Raw genomic sequence first — 14,436 nt, forward strand, 5'->3', positions numbered from 1 at the left:
GTGACGTGGTTCTGGTGGTAAAAGGGTTAAAATTCACGATCTGTCTGCCCTAGACCGGAAATAGTGATAAACAAAAAAATATCCACCCTTAATACCACCCGCAATTAACTATAATGATATAACAAATATCAAAATAACGCTGCCACCGCCAAGACAATTTAGAAATGGGGTGCCTTGGTACCCCAAACGAATCAGACTAAAAACCCACAGAATATTTTAACACAATAATTACGTGATTTAAAATTACTAATAAAATGGTCTAATCAGGTAACAAAACAGATGATAAACAGATTATTTACACCAACAGATAAAAATAAAAAGGAGAAAATTATAGAAAACCTAACTACTCACTGAATGGTCAAGTAACAGTTTTTCTGTCCGTAGGGCTCCGGCAAGGAAAGATGGCAACTTACTCAAAATTAGATCTTGGCCCCTAGTAAGCACACTGACCAATCTTCTCTCATTAATTTTATACTCTTTCCCAGTTCATCTCGAGTACCATAAGCGACCTCCTCCTTCTACCTCCTGGTGGAAACATATCAGCCCAAAATAACTTATTTTCGTTTTACCGTCCCTCCTGTGCTTGCCACAGCCATAATTCATGCATTTATGAATTTCCTGTAAATTGCGAAGTCCATAGATATTCCTTCCAAACTGGTTAAGTGGCGCCGCCATGTTTGTACTCTTTTTGTAGGGTGCGCTTTCCCCGTTCTAGGTATGCACACAAGGAGGTATGATAATGAATATATGAGTTATTATTGATATGGGTTGGATATGACCTGGATATGAAATGGTTTTCCTGACTGCTAGTGGTCACTTAGCATATCAAAGAATCCAGTATCTATGAGGGGATACAGGCATATGGTCATCTACATTTGAACCTAGACAAAGCGGCAGCTCCACTGTAGGATTTCACACCTTGTAGAAGGCCCTGGTTGGAGTCCGAGCTTCAAAGGACAAATTTATCTTACAAGACCTTTTGGCACCACATGCCTGTACAATCAAATTAACCCCTCTCATACTGAAATTGGCCATACCATCTCTACCAGGTAGCAAGTCCATGTATGCACTACACAAGTTGGTGTGACAGGAACATCTTGAAATCCCAGACCCATGCTAGCCTAACACAACTCAAAAGAATAGGCCTTCTCAATGAAAGCTAATGGAAAGCGTAGTCGTATGTATAGCATTTAAGCGATGTAACAGTGACCATACATCACTGAACTGAAATTAAGTCTAAGTAATGTAAAATCTCATGTGTAAATGAACTCAATTAGGCCCACCTACATGAATTACAAAACTGTCCAACTCCTCTTTATTCTGAAATCACAATTTTTAAGGCTTGACCAAGCTGATCTGTCATGGCATGACATAGAGAGCCATTGACATGTACTAGAGTTAGAACTTAATTCCTTAATATACACTGCTCAAAATAATAAAGGGAACACTAAGATTGCACATCCTAGATCTGAATGAATGAACTAATCGTATGACATACTTGCGTCTTTACATAGTTGAATGTGCTGACGACAAAATCACACAAAAATCCTCAATGGAAATCAAATTTATCAACCCATGGAGGTCTGGATATGGAGTCACACTCAAAATCAAAATGGAAAACCACACTACAGGCTGATCCAACTTTGATGTAATGTCCTTAAAACAAGTCACAATGAGGCTCAGTAGTGTGTGTGGCCTCCACGTGCCCGTATGACCTCCCTACAACGCCTGGGCATGCTCCTGATGAGGTTGCGGATATTCTCCTGAGGGATGTCCTCCCAGACCTGGACTAAAGCATCCACCAACTCCTGCACGGTCTGTGGTGCAACGTGGCGTTGGTTGATGGAGCGAAACATGATGTCCCAGATGTGCTCAATTGGATTCAGGTCTGGGGAAGGGGCGGGCCAGTCCATAGCATCAATGCCTTCCTCTTGCAGGAACTGCTGACACACTCCAGCCACATGAGGTCTAGCATTGTCTTGAATTAGGAGGAACCCAGGGCCAACCGCACCAGCATATGGTCTCACAAGGGGTCTGAGGATCTCAGCTCGGTACCTAATGGCAGTCAGGCTACCTCTGGCAAGCACATGGAGGGCTGTGCGGCCCCCCAAAGAAATGCCACCCCACACCATTACTGACCCACCGCCAAACCGGTCATGCTGGAGGATGTTGCAGGCAGCAGAACGTTCTCCACGGCGTCTCCAGACTCTGTCATGTCTGTCACGTGCTCAGTGTGAACCTGCTTTCATCTGTGAAGAGCACAGGGTGCCAGTGGCGAATATGCCAATCCTGGTGTTCTCTGGCAAATGCCAAACGCCCTGCACGGTGTTGGGCTGTAAGCACAACCCCCATCCGTGGACGTCGGGTCCTCATACCACCCTCATGGAGTCTGTTTCTGACCGTTTGAGTGGACACATGCACATTTGTGGCCTGCTGGAGGTCATTTTGCAGTGGCAGTGCTCCTCCTTGCACAAAGGCGGAGGTAGCGGTCCTGCTGCTGGGTTGTTGCCCTCCTACGACCTCCTCCACATCCCTTGATGTACTGGCCTGTCTCCTGGTAGCGCCTCCATGCTCTGGACACTACGCTGACAGACACAGCAAACCTTCTTGCCACAGCTCGCATTGATGTGCCATCCTGGATGAGCTGCACTACCTGAGCCACTTGTGTGGGTTGTAGACTCCATCTCATGCTACCACTAGAGTGAAAGCACCACCAGCATTCAAAAGTGACCAAAACATCAGCCAGGAAGCATAGAAACTGAGAAGTGGTACGTGGTCACCACCTGCAGAACCACTACTTTATTTGGGGTGTCTTGCTAATTGCCTATAATTTCCACCTGTTGTCTGTTCCATTTACACAAAAGCATGTGAAATTATTGGATTTTACTAAAATATGACGTAAAGTCATGATTTTATGAAAGACACGGAGGCGAATATTGTGCTACAGCAGCACAGAAAAAAATACAACAGTAAATAAGAAAAACAAGTAGGAGTGTACATACAATAACCCCTCCCACATAACATGCATCCCATAAAAGGTGACATACATCCCAAAATCCTCCTCTTTCTAGGCTGCGATGAAGACCAGAAAGTCCAAACCGGAACAACAGGCAACATGAACCAAACAGGGACCGACTCCGCCGCCAGAACCACTCGCAGAACACCGAAGGGAAGGAGAATGGCCGCATGCAGAACACTCATGAAAGAAGGCACAGAAGAAATACACAACATCAGGCATAGAAAAATACACAGCACAAGGAAAAAACACCCCAAATGCAGAACGGGAAGGAAAAAATAAACCTACCAGACCACAGGAATCACAAACCTGCCAAGAAGAGACCCTCCAAGCCATAAATACGGGGGGGGGGTTGTAGAAAGAATGGGCAGGGAACAATATTCGCCTCCGTGTCTTTCGTAAAATCATGACTTTACGTCATATTTTAGTAAAATCCAATAATTTTAAGTCAAGACACGGAGGCTCATATTGTGCAAGTTTAAAGCTAGGATACCAAGGAAGAGAACACATGATCAATAGGTTTAAAATAAAAGTCTCGAAAGGTGGATTCCCTGGACTAATCCGCCGCACGCAGAATATCTTCCAGGCAACCACCCAGCGCCAGGGTCTTGGATGCGGCAGCACTCCTAGTAGAATGTGCCCCAAACCTGGACACAGTAACACCAGCAAGCGTCATAACCCACTTGATCAAGCGAGATAGAGTCGCCGACGACACAGGAGAATGAGGAAAACGAAAAGAAAGAAACAACTGAGGCGAATAAGCAGTGCGGAAACCCAAAGTGCGAGCCTCATATTCCTGGAGGCAAGCCACAGGGCACAGAGCAACATTAGTCGGGAACGCTGGGTAAATAACCGACCTGATAGCGGTTTTAGTACGACGCGAGATATCAAAACGTACCTCCTCAAGGATAAAGGACCGAGCGTCCCAATCAAACGCCCTAACGTCAGAGACGCGTTTACATGAAATAAGGCAGAACATAACTAATTTAGCCGACAGCTGTCGCAAGGACAAATCAGAATTAGGGGGCCAAGAAAGAAATAAGCGCAAGACCAGAGACACGTCCCAAGTAGAGGAATACTTGGGTCGAGGCGGCTGAGCGAGTCGAATACCCTTAAGGAGACGGCAAATCAGCGGGTGTTTAACCAGAGGGACCCCGTCAAAACCTAGATGCGCCGAGGAGATAGCAGAACGGTACAGGTTGACTGTCCCGTACGCACGCCCCAGATCAAACAACGAGGTAAGGAAAAGGATAACGGAGGTCATAGGGGCTGAAAAGGGATCCAAACCCCGTTCCAAGCACCAAGAAGTCCAAGCTTGCCAGGCTGCACCCTAAGACTTGTGGGTGCCTGGAGCCCAAGCTCCGGCCAGAAGTTGCTGAGCAGAGACCGAAAGGCTGGCGGCCTGTCCGGACTCCCAGAGACCAAACAAGCCAGGAGAGAAAGACTGCCGTCCTGGATCAGCGGGTGAGGAGCCCCTGCCGGATCCAGAAGCAGAGGGGCGTAAGAACGAAGCAATCGAGGAACCGCCACTAGAAGGTCCAGAAGACTGGGGAACCAAGCCTGGGAGGGCCAGAACGGAACCACGAGGACCGCCGTGACTTGTTGACGGGGTAGCTGAAGGAGCGTCCTGGGAATCACAGCGAAAGGAGGAAAAGCATAGGGACGGCCTCCGGACCAATCCTGAAGAAAGGCGTCCACCGCCAACGCGTCCGGGTCCGGACGCCAGCTGTAATAAATAGGGAGACGTGTATTCAACCGGGAAGCGAATAGATCGATGTGGAGCGGACCCCAAAGTTCCATAATAGATGAAAACACACCCCACTCCAGAGTCTAGTCGCTGGCGTCCGCGAGGTATCGCGAATTCCAATCCGCCACCACGTTGGAAAGGCCAGGAATATATTCCGCCTGTACCGTGATGTTGCGTTCCAAGCAGAAGGACCAGAGATCTTTGGCCAAGTCCGCAAGAACGGCCGACTGGGTGCCCCCCAGGCGGTTGATATAACGCACTGCAGAGACATTGTCCATGCGCAGACGGATGCAAGAGTTGATGCGATCCTTGGAGAAACTCCAAATGGCAAACGAGCCCGCAAGGAGTTCCAGGCAATTGATGTGTAGACCCGTCTCCGTCTGGGACCAAGGGCCACCCGTGGAAATCTCGCCACATCTCGCGCCCCAGCCATAAAGGCTGGCGTCGGAATCGATCGACAGATCCGGTGAAGTGCCGAAAATTGCCTTGCCGTTCCAAGCGGACATGTTGGCAAGCCACCAACGTAACTCCGCTATGGTGGGGGCATCCAAGGAGATGAGGTCCGCATAGGACGCGCCCAAGCGGTAGTGGTGAATCTTGAGGCGTAGAAGGGCCCTGTAATGGAGAGGGGCCGGGAATATCGCCTGAATGAAGGCTGCCAGGAGGCCAATAATGCGGGCTAGGTGGCGCAGCGAGATCTCCCGCAAACGTAGAATCTTCCGGATCTCCTTTTTGATAGAGTGGATCTTGGAGGTCGGAAGGCGAAGAACACTTTCCACGGAGTCCACGACAAAACCCAGGAACTCCAACCGTCTGGAAGGGATGAGGTGGGACTTCTCCTCGTTTATGAGGAATCCTAACTGTTGGACCAACTCCAGTGTCCACTGGGCGTGAAGGTGTAAGACCTCCTTGTCCTGAGCCATGATGAGCATATCGTCTAGATAGATAATCAGACGAACACCGCGAGACCTCAGGAGCGCCACCACGGGTTTGAGAAGCTTGGTGAAGCACCAAGGAGCTGACGAGAAGCCAAAAGGGAGACACGTGAAACGCCATTAGATGTTGCGCAAGTGAAAGTGAAGAAGATTCCTGGACTCCTCCGCCACCGGAACCGTGAGGTAAGCGTCCTTGAGATCTATTTTGACCATCCAATCGTTGGACAACAGGAGATCTCGAAGAAGATGGATGCCCTCCATCTTGAAGTGGCGGTAGCGGACATAACCGTTGAGGTGCCGGAGGTTGATCACCGGACGAAGGCCACCTCCTTTCTTGTGAACTAGGAAGATATTGCTGAGGAAGCCTTGGGTGTCCGGGGGAACCCGTTCTATGGCGTGCTTCTTGGCTAGAGAGAAAATCTCGGCATCCACCAAGTCTGCGTCGTGTTAGGAGAAGTGGAACGGTCTCGGAAGGGAAGACATCGGCGGGTGACCAACCAGCTCGATAACATAACCTCTCACCGTCTGCAGCACCCAGGCGTCTGAAGTTACAGCCTGCCAAACCTGTAAAAAATGGGTGAGTCTGCCCCCGACAGGATAGTGGGAAAAAGGGTGAGACGGAAAAGGACTTACCGGAGGGACGGCGAGTAAACTGGGACCCACGATGACCTCTGGATCGCCACGAGCATCCACGTTGTGGAAAGAACGGCTGTCTGTTGGAATAGGTGTCCTGGAATTGAGGTCGCTGGGACTGGAATGAAGGATAGGAGACTCGGCTCGAGCGAACTGAGCCTGTGAAGGTACGGCCGGACAGACGGCTCCTGCCTCTGCCAGCCCTGTGGGAAATCCGAGGGTTAAAGACCTTCCTCATAGAGGACTGAGCCTTGTCCAGAGCCGTGAAGGCTCCCACATAGCGTCCGAGATCCTTAATAAAGGAATCCCCAAACAACAGGCCCTGGGCCTCGCTACCCATCTCCGTGAGAGCCAGGTTAGATAGTTTCGGCTCCATCTTAAACAAAATGGCTTTACGCCGCTCGATAGAGAGGGAGGTGTTCGTGTTGCCGGCAATGCATATAGCACGTTGCATCCAGCCCCGGAGAATCATAGGGTCCGGAGGGGAACCTGAAGCCACCCACTCCTCAATAATTTGGAACATTTTGGTCAAGGGACCAAAGATATCCAGGAGCTTATCCTGCGTGGCTTTGAGGGCTGATTCCAGGCCTTTACGGGGGTTCCAGCCAGACTTAGCCAAAAACTGGACCATCTTGGGGACAACTACAGGAGTTTCACAGACCTTGCCCGGGAGAATAGGCCGTGGGCATTCCGCGTGTAGCTTGCTGCGCGAGCTTTTGCTTAAAGGTTTACGCACCCTGGCCTGTAGGTAACGGGCCACATGGTCAGAAGGAACCCCCTCTGCTGAACGGGGATGGTGAAGTTCCTCAGGATCAAAATATGGTTCACCAAATTGATCAAGGACGGCCGCATCCAGAGTTTTAGAAAGGTGACCAGTCTGCGAGGAGCTAGCCTGCGCAGCTCCTTCAGAGGGGGGGGTGCATCATTAGTCAACTGATCCTCCATACTGGAGTCAGATGAATTCCAAGCCTCCTCAACGGATTCTGGATCAGAATCAGAACTAGAGGAAAGTGCCCTAGCACTCCTCCATTTCCTCGCCTGTTCTGCCCGGCGGGTAAGGGCTCGTTTGCGTTTAGGTGGAACGCTATCTTGAATGGAAAAATCATCATCATTCACTGAGGTTCTGGAGGCAGACACACCAGTATGGTGAGACTTAAAGGACACCTTCTTTCCCCCAGATGGTTTATGGGAAGAATCAGAGGGGGGATCTGTGCTTAGTACAAACACAGGTAGAGATTTCTTAATGGCCTGGGTCAGAGAAGCTGACAAGGCCGTAGTCATAGAGGACATTGCAGAAGCAATAGCCATTGAGACAGAGTTATTTAATTCCTGCAAAGGGTCAATAGATGGTAATTCAGCAGTATGATCCTCTCTGGGAGAGGAGTCAACATCAGATATATCCCTAGATGGGGATTGGTGTCCAGCCATATCAATATATATAATTATGAGGACTTATGAGAAAAATAAAGTACCATATTTGCTCGATTATAAAACGACCCTGATTATAAGACGACCCCCAAAATCTGAATATTAACTTAGGAAAAAAAGAAAAAGCCTGAATATAAGATGACCCTAAAGGAAAAAGTTTTACCAGTAAATGTTAATTCATGTAAACTATTTTTTTAATAAAAAATGCCGGCGGACCGCCGAAACAAAACGCCGGCGGACCGCCGCAGCAAAACTTCGGCGGACTGCCGCAGCAAAACGCCGGCGGACCGCAGAAGGAAACGCCGGCGGACCGCAGAAGGAAACGCCGGCGACGTGACACACAGGCAGAAGCCTGCAAGAAGAAACACCAAAGGGAGGGGGGAGGGTTGGGTTTGGACAGGCAAAATCAACATAGATCCTCCGAGCGCCCGGCCCGACCGGGAGCACGGGAACTCAAAGACCAGGCAAGAAAAATCAGGGAGAGCAAAAAATAAAATACTAAATACTAAATAACGATAAATGCAAGAATAAAAGAATGTACAAATGAATGTATAAATGTCCGGACCACGGGAAGCCCCACTAGGGAGAAACCCACAGTCCGAACACAGGCAAATCAATTGAAATGAACACAGTAACATCAATATAGAGCAAATCAAGGAATACTTATCTGCTGTCTGGGAGCAGCAAAGAAAGAGGCGGATTTTGGGATGTGTGCCACCTTTTATGGATGCATGTTATGTGGGAGGGGTTATTGTATGTACACTCCTACTTGTTTTTCTTATTTACTGTTGTATTTTTTTCTTTGCTGCTGTGTGGGAGTAAAGAAAGGGTTAAGCACAATATGAGCCTCCGTGTCTTGACTTAAAATTGATTGTCCATCAGTGTTGCTGACAAGAAGGGCTTTCTTTAGATGACATTGTTTTGATTGTATCATATTATTTACTATTAAAAAAAGTATAAAATATGGTGAAAAATTTAGAAAAAAAATGACTGTTTCTAACTTTTAGTTGAAAAATCTTTTACTCATCTATAAAAGGTAATGAAAAAACCTGCTAAATAGATTCTACTATTTGTCCTGAGTTTAGAAATACCCAATGTTTTTATGTTTTTTTTTACTTTTTTTCTACACATTATGGGGCAATAAGTACAGGTAGCGTTTTGCTATTTCAAAGCCATTTTTTCCAAATCTGGTAATTCTTCCCCCCATGTGCCATTTCGGGTATCTTTGAAGCCGGCCAATGAAATTTACCCCATCAAGTCATATATTTTTGAAAACTAGACAGCCCATGGTATTCCAACCCTTACAAAAAAATTACTGCAGTTTTTCTGAAGTAATACTGCTATTTTTTGGACATGAAAAAATGCAATACTGCACTTTTACTGCAGTATTACTGCACATTTACTGCAGTTTTTCTGCATTTGTACTTCACTGTACTGCAGTTGTACTGCAGTTATTTTTGTACGGAAGTACAAATGCAATAAAGCTGCAGTACATTGAAGTACAACTGTAGGTTTGCAATATAAAAAAAAAGTGCGGTAAATGTGCAGTAAAACTGCAGTACAGTGAAGTACAAATGCAGTAAAACTGCAGTAAATGTGCAGTAATACTGCAGTAAAAGTGCAGTATTGCAGTTTTTTCATGTCCAAAAAATAGCAGTATTACTTCAGAAAAACTGCAGTAATTTTTCGTAAGGGAAATGCTAGTATTTTAACCCTTTCCAAGCACTAATTCTACCATCAGCCTTTGTCAAACTTTATGGTAGTAATTTTTTTTGCATTTGTTTTTTCACACACATTTTACTTTAGGTATGAATAAACAGGTTCTGGTATATGTCACTGTAATGGGTTCACCAAGAGAGCTGTAGTAACTCCCAGAGATCACCCACATGTATCCTCCTCTTGTCCCCGGAATCACTTCCAGCAGCAGCCAGCATGCGCACCTTGGAACCCTGCTCTGTGTACCCAATAAGCAGACGCAACTACCTTGAACTGAGTACAGCAAATGAACAGTTTATTGTAGTAAAGCATAGACTCACAACCACAGAACTTCATTAACATAAATTAACAGATACATGTATTCAACCCAACCTTTAATCCCCAGTCAGCAATCCTATTGATGGGATTAATTAAACAATGGAGTTCCTGCCTGTTTGGCAGCCAGGCTGGAGCCATCTCTGACTACCTTGGGCCCCTGTATGACAGGTCATTCTGTCACAGTCACTATCATAAAACAACCCAATATGTGTTTAGCAACATCTCCTGAGTACAGCGATACCTCACATGAATGATTTTGCCTGGCTGTTTGGGGGCAAAAGGGCCACATTTGGGGCATGCACATTTTCAATGTAGAACTTTGGCGTTTGGCGATCAACTGCCCATGCCCTATTTGGTACATCTTTGAGCCGGGCCATTTCAGTATGCTCAATAAAGCCATATATTTTTGAAAACTAGACACCCCAGGGTATTTCAAATGCTAGTATTTTAACTCTTTCCATGCACCATATCTACCACCAGTCTTTGTCAAACTTTGTGGTAGTCATTTTTTGCATTTGTTTTGTCACACACATTTTACTTCAGGTATGAATTAAAAGGTTCTCGTATATGTCACTATCACAAAACACCCCAATATGTGTTCAGCAACATCTCCTGAGTACAGCGATACCTCACATGAATGATTTTGCCTGGCTTTTTGGGGGCAAAAGGGCCACATTTGGGGCATGCGCATTTTTCAATGTTGAACTTTGGCATTTGGGGGGTCACTGCCCAGCATGGGCAGTGACCCCCCAAATGCCAAAGTTCAACATTGAAAAATTTGGTACATCTTTGAGCCGGGCCATTTCAGTGTGCCCAACAAAACCATATATTTTTGAAAACTAGACACCCCAGGGTATTTTAAATGCTGGTATTTTAACTCTTTGCATGCACACATTTTACCACCAGAATTTTTTCAAAGTTTGCAGTAGTATTTTTTTGTGTGTATTTTTCCCCCACACACCTACTTTATGTATGAATTTACAGCTCCTGGTTTATGCCGCTGTCACACGACACCCCAATATGTGTTCAGCAACATCTCCTGAGTACAGTGATACATGGGTTTGCATGGGTTTGTCATTTTTTGGGGGAACTAAAAGGCCACATTTGGTACGTGTGCATTTTTCTAATTGGAAATTAGATGTGTGACCATCCTTCCCCCTGTGTTATTTGGGACATTCTTGAACCCGGCCAATTCATTGTACCCCATCAAATCATACATTTTTTTAAAGTAGACACCCCATGGGCATTTAATATGCCAATATTTTAACTCTTTCCATGCGAGAATTGTTTTAAGCTAATATGCTAATTTTAGGACTTGCTCACAAAAATATATTTTTTATATATATATTTAATTTTTTTGCCTTTTTTTTAAAAAAAAATTAACATTTTTTTCAACTTGAAGGTTCCCCTGATAGTGACATCAGTGAGAAATTATTTTTACATTTTGCTGTTTTTTTAACTATTTTTTTCTAATTATTATTAATTTTATTTTTTAATTTATTTTTACTAATCACACTGTGATTAGAAAGCTGGGCTCCATTGACTTGCATGGTTGAATGCAGTACCTGTATTCAACCTGCAAGTGGAACCAGAGTTCTCTAGAGGGTCTCGAGACCATCTAGCGAACTTTTTCGTCTTTATTGTTTTTTTTCCAGGGCCACCGCCATCATGCTGATGGTGAAGATCACCGGCAGCGGCGGCTGTGACCGCTCTCCGGAGCGGTCACAGTCCATCCAGAGGTAAGTGTTGGCTGATCGAGGCATTCCAGCGACACCATTTAAGTTTAGGAGGTGATCGTTGATCGCCTCCTAAACGCTTTTAAAACGGGCGTACCACGTAGACCAATACATAAGCCATCTTGTCTCTGCCCTTACATGCTACCCTTCTTTAGTTTATTTAGTGTGTTTGTTTGGGAGACAAGCTAGCTACAGGACTGTATTGGGGTAAAAAGTAAAGGACTGTTTCTAATCACAATATTCACCTGGCTATGTCGAGTAATGGTTAAGGTGTTAGACTAGAGTCCATGAGGTCGTGGGTTCAATTCCCTTGTCCTTCATCTTGAGTTTTCACTGTGCTCTCTTCTATATTTAGTTTTTTTGTGTTTGGTGAGGGACAAAAAAGGCCAGTGTTAGCAAGCAGGCAGACCAAAACACAAGCCACCCAGGTTATATATTTAAAATGAATGATTTAGTCAAAAGGCTTTGGGTCACTCTGTCAGTTGGGAGTATTCAAATCTTACTGGAATGGGGTCTTTTTTGTCACATTAAAAGCTGAGTGGAGTGGCATGTATAATATATAGCTAAGTCAATGAGATTTCTCCAGAAAATCCCTGTCCTTGTTAATCATGCACTATACAGGAGCAGCTCAGCTCTTCTGGCAAGAGAAACCTGCGATTGTGGGCCCTATAGAATGTATAGTGCACTATCCTGCTGGAAACATTTTTTCTGCCAAGGGCCATTTGCATATTTATTTTATCATTCACAGGCCATACAAAATAATCAACTTAAAAATTAGCCCTTACTCCTGCCTTCTGATTGGCTGAACCTGGTCAAGTGACTCCACCAGCCAATCAGGCATTGGGATTGAGTACCGGGGGGGGGTTAAGCTTCACTTTGGTGGATATCTCATAGACAAGAGAGATATGTTTGGCTAAAATGTCAAGCTGTCAAACACCCTACGTAATGTTAAGACTACAGTTTCATTGGAACAGGAAAAGACCAAAATATTAAAGCTTCTCCTTTAGTGTATCTTCTTTCTAAAGTTATCCCCAAAATGTTTCCATACTTTCAGTTTTTGAACTGAAAATGCAATAATTACATGAAAATATAAAATTCAGGTACTGTTGACGCGCACAGCCGGACGCCTTTCTTACGTCCTCTTTAGCACAATACCCCTATCTTTTTAACCACCCTTTTTTCAGTCGTCGTCGTCGATGGGTACCAATAACTCAGGTGTGAAATGTTAGATACAAAATAATTTGTGAAAATCTTACCTCTCTAGCAGTTTGAAAATACTTCTATTGCTTTTGTGTTTACCAAGTAAAAATGCAAGAGCGAGTGCCATTAAGGTTTTTGATGCTCATCTAAGCATTGGGCTATTGTCTGGGCCAGTGCACTATTGGGTAAAAGAGGGCCAGGTAGTAAGGCAAATTGCTTGCCTCAATAGTGTGTGCAGCCTTTTAAGGTGGCTCATTTACTTGTTTTCTTTTTCTGCTTTACGAGCGACAGTGGTGGACTCTCTTGATTCCACGTAGATGTGGCAGAGACCCTGGCAATGATGAGAAGACCTGACATTCTAGGACATGCTGTGATCCCTTTCAGCTGGTAAGACTAAGATGAACTTGCGATCAGAGGCAAGATGGTCCGTAGTTGTGCAAGCATTTGCAAAACCGCCACTGTGTGTGTGGCCACAGAGTGTGGGACCAGCCTTTGAGTGATCCTTTCAACCAGTGAGTATGAACATGTAGGTTTATTTTTATTGATTAATTACCAACACTGTCTGTGCAGCTCTCTCTCCATGTCACCCTTTTGTCCCTTCCTCCCATCAAACAGTTCTGCTGCTCATAGTCCCTCCTCTTCCTCTTGTTCCCTTGCTAAAACTGCTTCTTTGCCTCTCTGTTTCATTCCCCTTTTGCATGCTTCTCTCTCTGCTTATTTGCGTAAGTGTTGTGACCCCCCCCATAAAAATTCTGTCACCCAATCTCGTTCAGTCCTCCAATACCTCCCCGCCTAGAAGTTATAAGGAAGATACTCCCCTTTGCCACTTGTTTCGCCAAGCATTACTTTTAACAACCCATACTGATATCTCGTCTTAGAGTGGGGATGGCTTTGTGCCTGCCCCATGCATGTTGAAGCTCCCCCACTGTTTTAGCCTCTGCCACTTTTGCTGGCCGGGTGTTATGTTGATTTCCATCCTCTGATTAAAATAAACTTTCTTTTATTACGCTAAACCTCCAACTCCTTTCTTTTAGATTATGACCTCTTGTCATATATACAATATATACAGGAGCAGCACAGCCCTTCAAATACATATGGACTGTCCTGTCAACCCTCCTTCTAGGGAATACCCTCCAATTAAATGACTGTGGAAGACTTTCTCCCGCCTGATGAACCAAGACAGGCTTATACTAGTTAATCGGAAGCTGGCCTTCTGATTGGTGGGTGGTGTCACCTCACCATGCCTGACCAATCAGAGAGAGGTGAACCAGAGCCGGATGCTGATTGGTTGCTGAAGTCAGCCAATCAGTCATTGGTGGGTGGTGTCACCTGAGCAGGGCCTGCTGCTGATTGGTTGCTGGAGTCAGCCAATCAGCAGCTGCCCCTCAGCCCTAGCCTCCTGATTGGTTGGTGGTGTCACCTGACCAGGGCTGACCAATCAGAGAGAAGGGGACCTTGGCCGGCTGCTGATTGGTTGCTGGATTCAGCCAATCAGCAGCTGCCCCTCAGCCCTAGCCTCCTGATTGGTGGGTGGTGTCACCTGACCAGGGCCGGCTGCTGATTGGTTGATGGAGTCAGCCAATCAGCAGCTGTCTCTCAGCCCTAGCCTCCTGATTGGTTGGTGGTGTCACCTGACCAGGACTGACCAATCAGAGAGAAGGGAACCTTGGCCGGCTTCTGATTGGTTGCTGGAGTAAGCCAATCAGC

The sequence above is a fragment of the Spea bombifrons genome, chromosome 2 (assembly GCF_027358695.1).
Source record: "Spea bombifrons isolate aSpeBom1 chromosome 2, aSpeBom1.2.pri, whole genome shotgun sequence".
Classification (NCBI taxonomy): domain Eukaryota; kingdom Metazoa; phylum Chordata; class Amphibia; order Anura; family Pelobatidae; genus Spea; species Spea bombifrons.